This window comes from Anastrepha obliqua, chromosome 5 (genome assembly GCF_027943255.1).
Source record: "Anastrepha obliqua isolate idAnaObli1 chromosome 5, idAnaObli1_1.0, whole genome shotgun sequence".
NCBI classification, from domain to species: Eukaryota; Metazoa; Arthropoda; class Insecta; order Diptera; family Tephritidae; genus Anastrepha; species Anastrepha obliqua.
Window position 1 is genome coordinate 372,955 of NC_072896.1, and position 18,707 is coordinate 391,661.

Consider the following 18,707-nt stretch of genomic DNA (forward strand, 5'->3'; position numbering starts at 1 on the left):
ATTTTTCGGAAATATTATTGTCTTAAACATAAAATTTAATATTAACGGCCTCAGGATTACTACTTTTAGTGCTATCAAACTATATATATATGCACATACTTATATTCATACACATAAATATTGATAAATTTGTGAATGGGATGTATTTTCCCCACAAAAGTGTAGAGTATGTTTTGTTATACCTCCCTGTACATGGAAGCATTTATTGAAATAAATTGAAATTGAAAGGTATTGAAATTTCCGTTTCCTTTTCACGTGCCTTTCCAGATGTGGCAATCACTTTCAACAAAAGCACTGACGTGATCAATTTACCAGCAGCTCTTTGAATACTAATATACTCGTACTAGTATGTCCATTTGCGTACAGAAGATATGGTCTGGGCCTAGATAAAGTTATGTATGTATGTACATATAATAGGAGCATGAGACTGCATATTTTTTAATGTGTGTGAACGTAACCACGGCATGCAATTCAGACATCAGTGATAGTTTTCCGGCATAAATGTACTGATTGACATTTGAAACGGAATTAAAGCGTCTAGCATTCAAGGTGTTTGGTCGCCTCAAGTGCGCTATCGTCGTGCTATTCAGTGGGAGCTATCCCGTATCCTTTTCTCTTTTTCGATTAGCTAAAGACGTTGCTTTAACTGATTTAAACTGATTTATTTGTATATATAAATTTAATAAAATGGTCAATGGTAGGCTAACTCCCAGTGGTGTTATTAAACTATTTTTGATTCCTACAAATTGTTGCGTTACGTAAAGATAAATGAGTAAATCTCTAACTCCATGCCATGCCAAATGCCACTATCTCACCACAAAATGGTACTACAACCAGCCAATATGTATTGGGTTTTCACTATTTCCACTAACTAACTAAACGACTGCATTCGTATTATGCGTGCAAACTGTCAGAGCAACATTCTTCACTCCACAATGAATGCATCATCACACCTCCTACTATTACACATAATACCTCTACTCTGAAAACAATATTAAATAATAATAATCTACATTTATTTCGTTTTTTTGCATCTTAAAGTACATTATATATATGGTATATATATAATATAATTGGCGCGTACTGCCTTTTTGGGTGTTTAGCCGAGCTCCTCCTCCTATTTGAGGCGTGCGTCTTGATGCTGTTTCACAGATGGAGGAGCCTACAGTTTTTAGGCCGACTCCGAACGCCAGATATTTTTTTATGAGGAGCTTTTTCATGGCAGAAATACACTCGGAGGTTTGTCATTGCCTGCCGAGGGGCGACCGCTATTAGAAAAAACTTTTTTCTTCATTTTGGTCGTTCACCGAGATTCGAACCTACGTGCTCTCTCTGACTTCCGAATGGTAGTCACGCACCAACCCATTTGGCTACGGCGGCCGCCCTTAAAGTATCATATATTAGTAAAGAAAAATATGTCAAGAACGCACAGTATCTGCTCGCTCCACCATCAGACTCACCTGTCTCTCATATTAACTCCGCTTTGTTGATAGACTTGGCGTGCAGTACTAGCATTAATAATTTATGTCTGGGTACTACTACTTTTTATTTCGAATAACTACATCCCTGTATTAAGGGATGTTTAAGCCAAACTCCAGTCAAATAAAAACTGGTGATAAAGGTATAACCCGATCCCACGGATTATTACCACCTTACGCGAATATACTTCATGCAGAGTTGTAGAGTTGCAAATTACTCAAATATTCTTAGAAGACCCTTCTCCATCAAATGGCCAACGTATGATCATCAACATAAGGAAATAAACCCTCTTAGTGTTGCTATCGCACTGTGTGCGTGGAGGGCAGCCGCACTCAAAAATCTGTCATTGGTGTTTCATGCCCGGCTATTCCGTCACGCACCAACCCATTCGGCCAAAAAAAAAATAATCGAAACTCTGAAGAACTTAAATATATGCGCAAGTAACAATAATTTATTCAATTTGTATTTCTTCGTTTGTCGCAGTTGCAGTAACATATCACCATAAACGATTCATTGTGCCCTGACATCCATTGATACTAAAATTCTTGTAATACTGAAAAATTAAAAAGCCATTCAAGAAATAAGATTTCCCATCTGACTGGGCTCGAACCGAGCAAACTTAAAACGAAAATATGTCCGCTTAACCGTAGTATTTAATAAAATTAACAGTCAGTTTGCGGCTTTTTATTTCTATTAACAATTTTTTGTTCTCTTCTCTTGTTGGTTTTGATCTTTTTCTACCAAAATTAGTGTTTTTCTTCTTAATAGACTGTGAGTTTTCATTCAGAGGTTCCATCAGAGAATTTAAAATTTACCTGGTGTACGGTTACTTTATATAATTTCTTGTTAATAACCGGTTGTTAGTAGTAGAAGTTTAAGCGAAAACTTTTTTTTAAATTTTAAGAAGAAATCTTGTCATACTGCTGAGAAAGGTGCTACTTCATTACCTTGAAGAAACCGCTGGTAAAGTATTAGATAAAAGGTTAAATAAAATAGCTGCAAAAGGGGTCTTCTCGATCAGATAAGTCTTTCTGTCCAGATACTCTACTAAAATTTCGTTGAAGTAACCTTTAAAATAAAAAATAAATAAATAATTGGCGCGTACACTTCTGTTAGGTGTTTGGCCGAGCTCCTCCTCCTATTTGTGGTGTGCGTCTTGATGTTGTTCCACAAATGGAGGGACCTACAGTTTCAAGCCGACTCCGAACGGCAGATATTTTTATGAGGAGCTTTTTCATGGCAGAAATACACTCGGAGGTTTGCCATTGCCTGCCGAGGGGCGACCGCTATTAGAAAAATGTTTTTATTAATTTTGCTTTCACCGAGATTCGAACCAACGACCTCTCAGTGAATTCCGAATGGTGATCACGCACCAACCCATTCGGCTACGGCGGCCGCCCTTTACCTTTAGCCAGAACTAATTTTCACAATTCACTACATTTATTAAAATACATCCTTCATTTTTTCTTCAAACACTTTAGGTTTTATTTATTGAGTTTTCAGTGTTCTCAGCAATAGAATAAATTGTTAAATTGTCAGGATACTCATACATAATTCATGGTTCGTATATATAGTATATATGAATATATTATATACCTACATAAGTACTTCCTCGACTTAACCACTTCTAAATTTTATATTTTTGCAGCTTTCACTTAAAAATCTCTGCCCATTTATGCAGTTAGGTATCGTATATGTATTTCTCTGTAGTAATTGCATTGATTTATGGATGGGAATTTTGGTATTAGTGGTCTGTAGGTTGACATTGGAATTTTTTTTAGTCAGTACTTTCAATGAATTTTCTAATTGGTACAATAATGCATAATATTTAATATATTTACGTAAGTAATCAAATTCACTCGGTAATACTTGCGGTTTTCTACTTTTCTTAAATTTTCGCGAATATCGAATTCAAATGCGTAAATCATATAGCTCCCTGATAAGAAAAAATACACAACGATTTAATTTTTATTCTTAGGAGCCTCTTGCGTCGTCTCTACATCAAACATTCGTTTTTGCCCGTTTTCTCTAATTACATATAATATATAAATGCGATACTTTGAATTTATTTTCAGTACAGTTGAAACTCCAACTAATTTAAGTATAGTGGTTCTTTAGTCATTTTCATGTAATTTTATAAATATGTACACCGTCATTCATAAAAACTGAAATTGTTTTTAATATAGTTTATAAATCGAAAATTGTTATGGAACTTTCGTTTTGTAGAGTATTCAAAATTTATTTCAGCTTTCATGAATAGAAGGGTTAGTTTTTCGCTATTTCTAATAATTTTTCTATGCATCAATAAATATTATACACAACACAAGTGATAGTGAGTGACAGATAGTTTAATAGATAGCTTTACTTTTATTTGATCTTAAAATACCTTTTTTCTTGCTTGCGCATAAGAAGTTAGATATTACATTTACATTAATTTTCTTAATTCCATTATAATATACTACTAATTCATCTAATTGGTATACGAAAGCACTTGCACTAAAATGGAATGGAATTGTATTTAAATGAAAAATTTAAGGTATTCAAATATGATTTTTCGAGTTATAAGGTGCCTCAAACGCTTAATCACAACTCAGCGTTCAACATTAAAACAGATTTTCGAAACGATAAATTAATTTTAGCTCGAAAAATGCACGTTTTTCATTTGTTTATAGTCTACTCAATTTAATCACACATAAAAAATTATATTTCAATTCAACATTTTTATACTGGGAAATAAAAATAAACAAATTCGCGGAATTCATGTCAAAAAGAAAAATCATACATGACGAGGATGCGCGCGATCGATATACGCATCAAATTTCATAAAAAGTGCTACAGTTTTTAGTTTGCTACAAGTTTTGATGTGATAAAAATGGTTCTTCCACAGTGGCTCCATCATGAAAATTGGCAGCTAAAGAAATACGCCGGCTGATTGTTAAATTGCATGAAGAAGGAAAAACTTTTAGAGAAATTGGCAAATTAATGCGCAGGACTCATTCTACAGCACAGTGCATAATTAGAGAACACAAAAGTGACTCCTAAATTTCAAATAAAAGGCGCCTAAGTTAATTTAATGATCGCTCAGAACTCATTGTTTTAAAGGAAGTTAAAAAACTCCCTTTGTACCAGCCGTAGAACTTAATAAAATGAAGACAGACACATGTTAATCTTGGTCGATTCCAAGACATTTAAATGCGGGAATAGACCGCGACTATTCGTTTGGACATAAATTCTATGATTTCTTTTATGTCCCAGTATAAAAATCTTGAAATATGCCTTTTTCGAAAATTAATTTATTTACAATTCCGAAATTCTTTTTTAAAGTTGAACAGTGGGTATATACGATTGAGCGTTTGAGTCGTCATATATATTTTTGTATGTATTTAATAATAATAAATCGTTCTTATAATTATGCTTAATATATTCGAGTGCTTCGATTTCGATACACAAAAATGTTGACTGAAATTAAATAATTATGTCTTCATACATTGATAGCTACCATCTACTACAATAAATAATTCCTGCACCATTAACTGGTTTAAGAAAGACAAATTAAGCTACTGATCACAATTCTTGTAATGAATTTCGTGTTTCGCCTTGCAAAGATTTTACCACAATTAAACAATGGATTAAATTCATAAAAATAGTGAATTGTTGCAATTCAAAGTAGAAGATTACCATACAAAAGCCACACATCTTGAAAATAAAATTTCCTATCAAGGTGTGTGCAGCCTACGTCATGGCTGTCAATTCAAATAACTTTAACAGTCCAACGAGTGGTTTATGCATGACTAGGGCACGGGTTGGACTAGGCCACGTAGAGGAAACTCTGAACGCTTGAATTCAGATGGCATTTTGGTGGGAATTTATCATTGAGAATTGTGGCTTCAATAATGTTGGGCAACAGCTTTTATAGCATGCATTACCATAAAAACAAGCCATCTAACAATACCAAATAAACTTATAAGCCGTCCCTGGCATATATGCAGCAAAACACAAAAATTTCATCCAAAACACCAAATTGTATAGGAAACAAATAACAAAATATAGGTATAGGAAATTATAACGGACAAACAGACAAACAAACATTAATTTTTATACATTACATTTCACAGTAACGCTGCTAAAGAAATACCATCCAGCGTAGTTCTGCCAATGCGAACAGGCCCATTGAATTCCTATTAACCGCAAGAGTTATTTATTTCCTAAATAACAAAAATTTATTGAGGAATTTTATTGTAACTGAAACTGCGTTTCATTTACACATAAACTTTTCCATTTTACCCAAGAAAAACCGAATACATTCGTGTAGCTACCAAACATCCCCACAAATATGGCGTGGCTCTTACTTGAATGGCATTTGGATGAAGATTAAACTAATATTATGCATATTTTTGCTCACCTTAAGGGTTTTTAATATTGAGATTTTTTTTAATTTATTGAATTGAAGTAATTGAATTAGTTAAATTGAAGTAATACTTTCATACAGCGGAATAATATTTGCAAATAATTGATTCAGCCTCAAATACAATTTGCAATTATTTCGATTTTTTCTAATGCTACTCGTATTATTAATTAAATTTTTTAGCCATAAGATACCAAATATATGTATGTTTGTGTTCCGTATCCATACTAAGAGAGTATTCCGGAATATGGTAATATCTTGCAAGTTATATATGTAGATATTAAATATAACTACATACATATTTTTGCTTATTTTAAATGCGCATATTTGTATGGGATATCAATTAAATATATATAAACACCCATTATATTATAAATCTTTAAACATATAAAAACATGTAGTTCACATACATATAAATTGAATTTAGTGTTAAGGTTTTTTATCTTGTCATACTAAACATAAATTATTTTCTTATAACTAAATTCATTGATTTTTAGTTATTGGAAATGGGATAATAACACAAAGTGCCAAAGCGATGCAGTCGCCAATATTTCAGAATTTACTAATCTGAGACGTGAACGACAAATATTGTGTCTTATACAGCGAATAATAGTTCTTTGATGCAATTTCAAATAACTAATTAATAAATAGTTCGACTTCGCCTCATTTTTCCAATGGCTATTTTACACTTTGAGTGCTGCTTCTTTCTTTCCCAGTGGACTTGTCAGTACTAATCTCATTGTTACGCTATTGCTTTCCTTTGGACATATTTTTGTCGAAATATAAAGTACATGATTTAGCACCACTTCGTAATAGATTACACCGTGCGACAGTAAAAGTTTTGAAAGAAAAATTGCATATGCACGTTTCAGTTTTTTTAACGGACTTTAAAAAATTAAAAACTTTTTTAAATACTTACGCCTAGTCTCTGATATGAGTATGGATATCAAACGAACGAGGATATCAAACGAACGACACATAAGGTCTTTTGAAAAACTTTCCCCTAACTGTCTTTGAAGCTGTTGCTGTTTTAATAGTTGAATTTTCCTCCTTAATGAAATTTTAAAGTTCTTCAAAAAATTTAATCTATGAGAAAAGGAAATACTGAGTACGTACCATTACTACATAAAATCTGTAGTTTCACGTGCATATGAAATTTTTCCAGGTTTTCCTAACACGGTGTTATACATAACCATTTCCAATGATATATTATATTTGATTATTTCAAAGATGATGAAACTAACTTTTATTTATCAACGCTTCGTTTTGTTTTGTAAATATACAACCTTTTTCGAATTTAGATTTTTTTCAGATCATTTTTTTCTCATACAATAATTAAAGTAATCTCGTTGCAGCTATATGAGAGCAAATATGTAGTTGATATTTTGTCATAAGCTGGATGCAGAAAATATTGACAACTATTTCTCAAATAATTTAATGTTTTAAGCCATTATGCGATAATTCCAAAATGATTTTAAATTAAGCAAAGAATTTGCAAATTCAAACAGTTCGAATATGGAATTTAATTTTGTAGATTAAGGACCCCTATATCAATGTCTGATTAAGCACTTAAGTCCATAATAAGTAGATGGACAAAAAGTGTTTTCCCATTGTCTGGTTGACAAATATCTCGCGGTTAAATTCCGATCAAATTTTTCAGTAGATTAGCTGCCGGTTAGCTGCTAACCAAAACAAAATCTAGCAGCTGATAGTCGTAAAAAAATTAATACATCTAATTTTGTTTTGCTATCTAATTCGCATGTTTACATAGATTTTTTATTAAATATAGAGCAAAGGATTTGTTGATTATTATATCTAATTTATGTGGAATAAGTGTGAATAACTAAGACTTATTAGGGCCGGTTTTTCTGTGGGGTAGTGAATTTTTAAACTGAGTTTAACCCTGCAAGATTGAACATTTAAACTGGAAAGCAGTGTTAGATTTGCACTGAAAAATTAACGCTTGTAGAGTTTATTAAAATGCCTTCTCGCTTTTCCTCTCGAGAAACCGCGTCCGTACTCTTATTTTTTATAGCATTGGCATAGCGATCATCCATTGCTATCAATAATACTCGTATTATCATTCAACAACAAATTTCATAACCGATTCTTTTGTTAATATCTTCTTTTATTATTTAATATTAATTAACACAGCGTATCCGTGCAAGATAATTCGTAAATGGTACTTGCACGAGTTTTGTTTTTTCAATTTGGTTTTTTAAATGTCAAAGTTTTAAACAAAACAAAACTGTAAACATAACGAAAACAAACATATCACTTCGACACTCATATCACCTAATCGCAAGAAAAAAAGATAAATCAGCTACTCAGTAACTTAACCTTCGATGATACAGATAAGCACGCAAATCTGCAAATCTAAAAGCTCAGTTAGTCCATAAGTAACTGGATTTACACAACTCAATTTAACTTAATAGTTTCCCAATTTGTTATATGAAACGCCGTGTGCTATTTGTGAGCTGTGTGTAATTATTCTTGACGTAATTATATATATACATATATATTAGGCCGGGTCGATTTGTGGGGAGGCAAAAAAATCGCCCATTTGGGGGACATCAGAATTCATTTTAGAGGTATGGTTCCTTCGGCAAAGTTTCTTATTTTGATCCAGAGAATATTATTTTCACAGAGCAATGAGCGATTTTTAATCGACCCGCCCTAATATATATAAATGGCGCGTACATCCTTTTTAGGTGTTTGGCCGAGCTCCTCCTCCTATTTGTGGCGTGTGACTTGATGTTGTTCCAGAAATGGAGGAGGTGGATCTGCACTTTCAAGCCGTCTCCGAACGGCAGATATTTTTATGAGGAGCTTTTTCATGGCAGAAATACATTCGGAGGTTTGCCATTGCCTGCCGAGGGGCGACCGCTATTACAAAAATATTGTATTTTTATTCATTTTGGTGTTTCACCGAGATGCGAACTAACGTTCTCTCTGAATTCCGAATGGTAGTCACGCACCAACCCATTCGGCTACCGCGGCCGACGTAATTATTATGTAATTATTCTAAGTGTAACTTAGGAAACTGAAGAGCACATACGAAGCGTACTGTCAAATAGCTGCAATAGAGGATATAAAACCAAATATTTCGAAACTTAATTTAATTATTATTAATTAATTTAATAATTAAAAATTAGCAGAATCGACTCAAAATATGTTGTTGTGCGGCTATGGGCTTTCCGCTCTTGTAGAACAACAATGTTCCCGGAGATGGTTGGCATTGGGACAAAGATATGCCAGAGAGATGCGACAACTCAATGCTCCATCAGGAAGTTGTGCGTCGGCAGAGCGTTTGGCCAATGACGGAATCAAGGAACATTCAGAGTACTTTAACAAAAATGTGGCAATTTAGAGACCAAATATATTGAAATTTTTGTTGATTAACAAAAATCACTTCAAATACGTCAACAAGGATATTCAAAGAGGAATACCTAAAAAAATTAAGTACCAAGAATTAAGTTGACGTGCTGAGTAATCGTAGCAAATTTCTTAAGTTAATTTAAATAAAATTAAGTCTAGACTAACTGGGCTTTAAACTGATGTGCAGTTTTCGTAGATTCACAATGAGTTTTTTCTGATTTATTTTCTTAAATATTCACAACGATCGAACTAACCCGATGTCAGCTCAGCAGGTCTTGGGGAAACTAGAATTGCCACCTCAAGCCATCAATTGGTTAAGTTACTGCCGGTTAATGGAAATACATATTAACGAACCATTGAGATACAGCCTGCGCGATTGGCATTATAAAGTTTTCTAATGTAAGGATACACTGGCATGACATACTTAAATCCACAGCTGCATATTTATAAAGGGAATACAATGTAATATCGATATATATTATTTATTTATAAATAGACACTAATACTTTATAAACTCATTTAATGCTACAAGTATTTCAATTTGGATTAGCCCGTTATTACTTGACTTTGTATGAAGTTATCAGTTTTAATTGTGTTTTTCTCTTAGTGTGTATGCTTCGTAATGAATTATGCCCTATGTTGTTGCATGCAGTGAAGTATTTTGTTTCAATATTTAATTCTTGTTTTGTAATTGCGGATTTTGTATGCGGTGTAAAAGTACAAAAGTGAACATTCATATTAACAAACTGTCACATTGTTTTTAATTAATTTACCTTAATCACCTTAGTATTTTATTTTATCATTTGTAAAACTAGGTTTATTTCTTATCGTTCACACTGCCTTCAATATGTCATTAATTTTTTCTTCTTTATTAAAATTAGTACTTCTCACTGATCGAGTGCATCGACCGTTCATTATTTATTAATTCAAGATATGCGCTTTTTTGCAATGTTAACGTTGCTTTTCTCTATTCATAAATATTTGTCTTATTTAAGCTATTTCATGTAAATTATACTCCTTTTATATATGTCAGATTACTTCTTTCATATTAGTAGCTTAACTTTTTTATATTCACTACAAAATACTGGCAAACCAAAGTCGAAAAATCAATACTTACGTATTGTAGATTATTGTGCGATTTGTTGTTACTCTTGTTACTCTTTGCTTCGTTATATTTTATTATATAATTTACGCCTTACATTTGGGTTTAAAAATAGTTTGTGCTTATTTACACAGAATGTACTCGTGTGTATGCACATAAAATGTTTTTAGTTAGATTTTTGTGTCCATATTTGCATTATTTAAAAATGTAGATTGTGTTTACTGATTCAGTTTTTATTCCATATTTTTATCTTTGGGCAGATATTAGAGTTTTTTGCTATTATTTCATTAATTGATTTTTGGTGTTCATCTTCAATCTTTTCAAAATCGTTATCGTTTCTCTTCAGAAGAAAAACGCTTCCTTGCCACTAAGAGAAAAAATATGTATTCAGTCAAGCCGTGATTTTAGTATTTTTAATGTATTTGTAGTGTTAATTTTTGCTCGTTTTGTGCTTAGTTGGTGGAGTGGAAGGATGGAAATTGCTTGTAAGTATTGAAATAAGTCACTTTTAAAAAAACTCTATTAAATATTATTTATACATATTTGCAGTGCAAGCTAAATTTTCCATTAATATTTACGTTTATTTACTTATAGACATTGAGAGTAAGTGTAAAATTCTTTAAGTTGTAAAACGAAAGAGTAAACTATTGGTTAGACTATTCTGAGATCTAGCAAAAAAGACTCCAGTAGTTGACACTTTTGTTTTAATTTGTTTGTTCAAATTTCCCTTTCACTAAAATTTACTACTTAGGTTTTTGCAGAAATTTGAATTATTATGTTAAGATTTTTTTTAATTATCTCTAATTTTTTAAAGTCAAATATTTTTTTATTGCAGTATAGGCTAAAAATGAATCTTTTGAAAAACGTGGAAAAATTGTTGAATGCTTCAAGTTGGATGTGAGCAAGTGCAGCTAATTTGTATAGACACTTTGAGAAATGCTTATGAAAAGATTCATAAACCTTTGCCTGTTGGGAAGATCTGGCTTCCTTTAGAGTTAGCAAATACCTAGCAGGAAAAAACATGCACGCCTTAAGATATACACCCATGGTCCAAATAACAGGTACGCGATCCGGTTTTGACTAGTTTTGTTGTGTTTTTAATTTCAAAATAGTCGGATTTGGTTCTGGTTAAAAAATGCTTTTATTTTTAATTTAATACCAATTTTATGAAATTTAAACGTGTGAGATTGCGAATAGATAAACAAACCGATACAAGGCAAAAAGGAAAGGCATATACTCTCGTGAGCAATGAATCATGAATTTTTATTTGAAAATTTCGTAAGTTAACGAAATTTAATTAACTCATGATAACACACATATAAAATAATTGTTCACGTTCACGCTAAATAATTAGATTTTTAAACGTTGCATTGTGCGCACATAATTCACTTTTTCTTTTTACAATATTCGCAAACTTTTTCATGGTAAATCTTTCGTTAATTTTTTATAAAAATATGGTTCACTGCATACTAAACATCTAATAAATCAAAGTTCTGAGCCTTGCACTTTTTTTCCTAAAATGTCTGAAATTTCTCATCAAATTTTTCAACATTTAATCAGAATTTGCAAAAGCAAATGTTTGGAAGTCTTTCATATGGACGAAAATGTCCAACATCTTAAACAAGAATTTCAAAAATTAACGCGATTTTTGAGCGACTTCAAACTTATACTTTATTATACTAAAACTGAATGGGCTGCGAAACTGCATACCCAAATGTTTTTTAAAGATTCTGTTTAAAAAGTTGTAACTTTTCATAACGAATTTCTGAATTCGTTCAATTTCGTGCAAATATATTTTTATAAAAATTAACGAAAACAATTTCAGCATGAAAAACATTGTGGATACTGTAAAAAGACTTATTTATGTGAGCGCAAATTTGTATATAGGAATGTAAAGTTTAGCCTTTATTCGGTGCAAAAACTCATTCTAAGACCCCACAGTGTTTTTACAAGAGGAAAAAGTCGTTTGTTACGTTTTCTTTTGTAAAAAATTGTTTGTTTAATAAAAATTCATATTTTACTTTAAACTTATATACATACTTTTTTAGCTAAACAAAGTCAGATATAGCAAGAACTATTTATAAATTTCGAAAACAAAAAATACTCTAATTTCAAAATGTCAAGAGTCTTTTTACAAAGTCCACCAAGACAATTAATTTAAAAACTTGCATCTAACTTATACTCGTATGAGACAAGCGTCTTACTCCTGTTAGATAATTCCCTGGGCAACCCAAAATATGTTCCAGTTAGTCTTTTGTCACGCATGCCAGCAACGAGCTGATGAAATGTGAAAAGTTTTACAAAAAAAATATAAAATTGTAATATATCTATATTTCTTAAATCATTTTTTAGCATACTTTGCAACAAACGAATATTTCGTTGCTATGGTTACGACATAATAATATCAAATTCTGAAATTATAACTGCAGGTATTTGGTAAGACTGTTCCGAATTTATTCCTATCAGGCATATTCTGCGCAAGAGAAATCAATGCGATTTTTGAACCACCTTAAGCTTGCTCTTTATTATACCAAAATTCAATAGGCTGCTACCCTGCCTACCCGGAACTTCTCTAAATATTCTGATTAAAAAGTTTGAATTTTTTTTTGTAATTTGCAAAGTTTGTGTTGAAAGCGTTCGTATAGGATTTGGCCTTATCCTTACAACACAAATAAACCGAAAAAGAAGCACTATTACACATTTTCCACATACATTGGAAAATTTATCTTATGCTTGAATAAACCATAAAACTATATGGACGTGCGTTTTCATTATTTTCATCTCAATAGTTTGATGATTGATTTGTGTGGTTTTCGAAGGAGCATAAACTTCATAACTTGCGGCTCATAGGGACTTTACAAGTATTTCCGGAGCATTTATTCTAGAATTTAAAGGAATATTTTAAGCGCTTAAAATGAGTTTTTAAAATATATTTTTTATTGCCCTGCGTACTATTAACTTACTGACAACAGCCGTCAAATTTAAGGGTTTTGTAAAGCTGACAAAAAGAAATTGTATAGTAACTCCTTGACATATTGAAATTCGTGCGTTTTTGTTTTCGAAACTTTTAAATAATTTTACTTACTCGATATAATATTTCTTTGGCAGCTATGTAATATAATTTAAAATGCCTTAATAAATAAATTTGATTAAGGCGTGAGTCAGTATTGCTAGCCAGTATAGATGCCAGTATAGAACTAAAGTTAACTTGTTTCTATTCAAAATCCCAACTTAATCAGAAGAACATCTAACTAAAGAAAGTACGACGCATACACATGCGGGATACATAACGGGGCTTTTTGTATTCTCTAATTCGTGGCTAATGACGCATAATTCTTGAGGCGTATGCTAATTTACGAATTCAATCATTTGATCTGTCTAATCTACCTTTTGTATTTTAACAATTGAAGTTTTTTCCGTATATTTTTATTGAAGCACCAGATTCACTTGTTTGTGGAAAAAATGTAGCCAAATTTGCTGAATATCTTTTTTATTTGCATTTCAAAAATACTTCTTCATTTGTAAGTTACTATTTTCCTCTCTAAAATAAGCTATTTAGTGTGATTAAATATTAAAGTTTGGTCTTGGTTGTTATTCTAGTTTCCGTTTCGTATCTTTTTATGCTAAGAAGGTAGTTCATTATTCATATTTATGTTCAACCTGTGCTGATGAAGACTTTGTAAGCACTGGATGCATTTCCTGTAACATTTCAGTTCCTTCTTCAATGAGTCAATTTGTGCGTCAAATTTTCTACCGCTTTTTCTGCTTACAGAAGCTCTCAATTCTCACCATCATTTTCTTCATCTGTGATGGACAATCTCAAGAACAAGTTTGAGCTCTTTGACGTTTTCCAAATTATTCCGCTTTGTAACAAACTATTTAATATACGACTTTGTATTATTTTATCTATATTTATATATGGATGTGTACTTTTTTTGGCAAATTTCTTAATTTAACTGATTCTTCTCATTCAAATTGTGTTTTTGTTTATTAAATACATTTCGGTGCCTTGTGGGAATCTGTCAGTTAGATAGTTACTCAATTACGACTGATTTAATCTTACAATTTTATTCGTTGTATTCGAAAATTATTTGACGCAAGCGTTAATCGCTTCCGAATTTATTGGATTTATATATTAATGTGAGTAGTTCAAATATTGAAGTAAGTTATGTAAATATGCAGTGTTGAAGGTGTGTATGACCCTAAGAAAATACTTTTGAAACTACAACATTTCGAAACAAATAAACAATTTAAATATAGTGTCTAAAATAATTAATTTCTTCATCAGTTATAGCTTTTATAGACGAAAAATGAATAAAAAAATTAATACTAAAATTAAAACTAAACAAATATCGGCACAACATTCTTTGCTCACTTAACTTTCAACTCTATAGGGCCAGATTACATCATCCACTTCTTGTTACCAGTATTCATATCTGATATAAATTATTGAAGGAGAATTTACAATTTGTAGTAATAGTATTAAAGAAACCGGCGCTCAATTGAAAAATAATTTTCGAAATTCAGTACGAAAAAAATTTAAACTCACGTTAAACCATAGCTCTTAATAAAAAAACTATAAAATAGTAACCACTACACACTATGAATATTTAAGTACTTACAGTGCTTTGGTCCAATCGATTGTTATGTATTGTGTGATTTTGAATTTATCAATATGCATGACTACTAAAGTCCCTAATGCTATGTGATCGCTTTTCAATATCTGTTAAAGACGCCTGCTCTCTTTTTCAAAATTCCAAATCGTAAGTAATGAAAAAGCTAATCTACCGATTGGAAAAACGAAAAGAGATTTTGTAAAAAAGAAAAAAGAACCCAAATGAATAACGGCATACAAGAAACGAATTGAAACAACAAATAACGATCAGAATGAGAAATACCAACTCATTTTTAAGAGCACAGATATTAGTTCTACAAGAAAATAAAATCAAGAAAAATTATTAAAAAGACAACGAAGAGTAAATAAACAAGATGGTGAAACGATGATTGTTAAACCATTAAAAGTAAAGTATTAAATAAAGGCGTATTTCTGATGATCGGCACTGCGTTAGAAACACTGTGTAACCACTTTGACCGCCGTATAATCTTTTTCATTTCTCGTTTCTATAGGGCGTATGCAAATACACCCCAGTATGCAGTTACTTAAACTAATTCTAAAACATGCTATAGTGCGGCACCCAAGTTCGTTTCCATTGTAACTGTAACGTAGTCTAATTTTAATCTTAGCTACTTTTGACACCAAAAAAGTATTTAAGTTTAATTCAAATTTAATCAATTAAAACATAGTAATTTCTGTTTGTAAATTTTTATAAACATGTATTATATAACTGGGTAAATTTTATACAATATATATACGTTATTATTTTATATATACGTAGTTTACATATTCTCGCTGATTTGTATATTTAATTGTATATTTATTCCTCATTTGCTACTACATAATTCATTTTTTTAAATTCATTCCTTTTCTTTTTTTGTATTTTCCAACAGAGCACTTGAAAAGCAAGAAAAACTATAACATAAATATAAATAAGGAAATTAATCAAAAATTCGAAAATTGTGTAGTAATTTAAAGTACTAAGCATTTTATACTCATTTACTTTTTTTCTTGTTGAGTTTTTCAAAACAATAACAAATACAAAATTGAGGCACGTAAAGACTGCTCTCGGTCAGAAATTCATTTTTCTGCATGAAAAATTTTTACAATCCAGTTGCTTAACGGAGCTTTTTATATACTTTAACGAATCGAGTTTTAGTTTTGCAATTGATATCTTCAAAAAATGTGTAGATGTAGCCTTTTTGTTAGCCTCTCGAAATAATTAAATTACTTAGCAACAATGATTAGAAATTTCAAATCAAAATTCAAGTAAGATTCACATATTTTCTTTATTGTTTTTATTTTAGAAATGAGCGAAACCCCATTTGCAAAGAGTACACATACATAATTCGCTTCTGTTTTTGCTTTTGCTTTTCAAACACATATGTCTCACATTTAGTTGCGTATAAAATTTAATTTTACTTTATTAGTTATTTAGCTTACGTACACACACATGTTGGTTTTTATATCTCCTTGTTTCAATTTAAGATTACGTGTAAATACTTATATAAAAACGAAGAACGTCATAGTTTGCGAATAGCTTCAACTGTTTAGAGAAAGATTGATTGATTGATTAGTATATCTATATATGTAAATATAAAGTGCTGTTCGTTCACAACTTGATCATCGAAATATGCAAATTAAGCTAAATATTTTTAAGCTATACTTTTTCTTATTACGTAAGTACAATGGCGCACATTTTTGAAAGTGACGTTCATACATAGTTATTTAGTGCTACGTGGGAGTTAAAAAGGAATTGAAAAAAACCAAGTTGCATGTTTCATAAATAATGCTCACATACTCACTATTTTAAAACTGGCCTGTAGACTTTACTAAAGATTTGTTTATGTGAAACACTTGATATTATTCATACGCTTAATGTCACTTTGAAAATCAGGTGAAATTATACAATTTGTTGAAATTAATATTACACATTAAATGGCATAACTGAATTCTCAATATCCAAAATTTATAATTGAAACTTTACGAATGCAGCAAAAAGTAAATAAAACTTTTTCGATATAGCCGAAAATTAATATAAACGCATGAGGAATATGAAATAAGACACATTTATATGTGGCATAAAAAATGATCTGCTGCGTATTTCTATATCGGGTCAAAAGCTCGTAAATAACGTAGAGCATTTGTTTAAAGCTCAAAACGACATTTCTGAGTCATTAGTTAATTTAAGTCGTCTATTTTCTGTCTCTTCCGATCGTTAAAATGGAATATACTGTGCTTTTTCCTTAATTTCGAGACATTTCTCGAAACTTGCCAAACCTAAGAAACACTGAAATCGTTATAATTAAACATTATTTTAAGTTCTGTGAGAAATAAGCATTTCACATTAAAAATGTACAATCTTGCTTAGCTCAACTTAATATCTATTCTACAACTCAGCTGAAAATTAAAAATGTTTATTATTGTATTTCGCTTTACTTCCCAGTATCGGAATTCGTATTCATTTGTAATTATCTTTAAAAAAAAACGTTGCCAATTTACAGCCCTCGAGAAACTTGCTAAAAACTTTTGTTTAAAACTGCATATTGGAAATTATTTAAAACGATTTTAAGCTTCACCGAATTTTATAAAAAAGTTATACGCATATTAAATTTTAATATACCTTTTGCGATAGTGACCCTTATGCTAGCGCTTTGTCTCCACAAAATTTGCACAAGTACATTATTTCTTCCAGAATATTTCTAAAAAATATTATGGAGTTTGATATTGAATTTTTAAAAGATAGTATTATGAAAATTTTCAAAAAACTTGAAAGCTGCAAATACTTAAAAAAATGTGTTTATTATCAAATTCATATTCCGACTGTTTAACGTTCAATTAAAAAAAAATTCAGCATTCCAAAGTGCCATTCCAAATTAAATTTAAACTAACCATCAACCAAAAACCGTAACAAAATTTTTTTTCGAATAACTGAAAATTATTTTAACTGTTGTGAGAGATATCAAACAAACGCGTTTGAGGAGCTTAAGACTACGTAAGGGTAATAATGCTGGCAATTAAACATTTTTTCTTTTTGTAATAAGAACTGTAAATTAGGCATTCAACAATAAATATAACAGTAAATATAACCCCGTGGCATCCAAATAGAACGCACTCTTGAAAAGAGCGAGCTGCGGATGATATCTAAATGAAATAATTTATCTAAGCGTTAATTCCCAAATTCAGCAAAGCAATTCTATTATCTCGCTAAATATTGCTTGCACGCAATAAATATAACTTATCGTTAAAGAAACATTAACATAAATGTTTAAAATTCAAAAACTTAATTTTGTTAATAATCGATTAGCATTTTGCACTTAAAACTATTAAAGAAACCTTAAAAAAGCAAATGAAGTGTAACTTAGAAGAACCAATTCGAATAGGGTAAGAGAGAAGATAATGAATTTTTTGCCGCTGCCGCTGCTGCTGCTGCCGCAGCTGCTTGGGCTGCGCGGGTATTGCTGCTGGCCGTACTCGCAAAATTGCTACTACCTGCTCCACCGCCGCGTCCCCGCTGATGTTGTTGTTGCTGCTGCGCTTGCTGTTGTACTGCGGCAGCTGCTGCGCTGCTCGCCGCAACGCTCGTCAGCAATTGTGCAAATTCCTGTTGCATCTGCAAACGCTGCTGCAGAAGTTCGAAGTGATTGCGTGGCTTGTTGTAAATAAATTTGCTGGCCGTTTTGATCAGCGCCTGTGTTTGCGGTTGTGTAGGTAATGGGCTACGACCT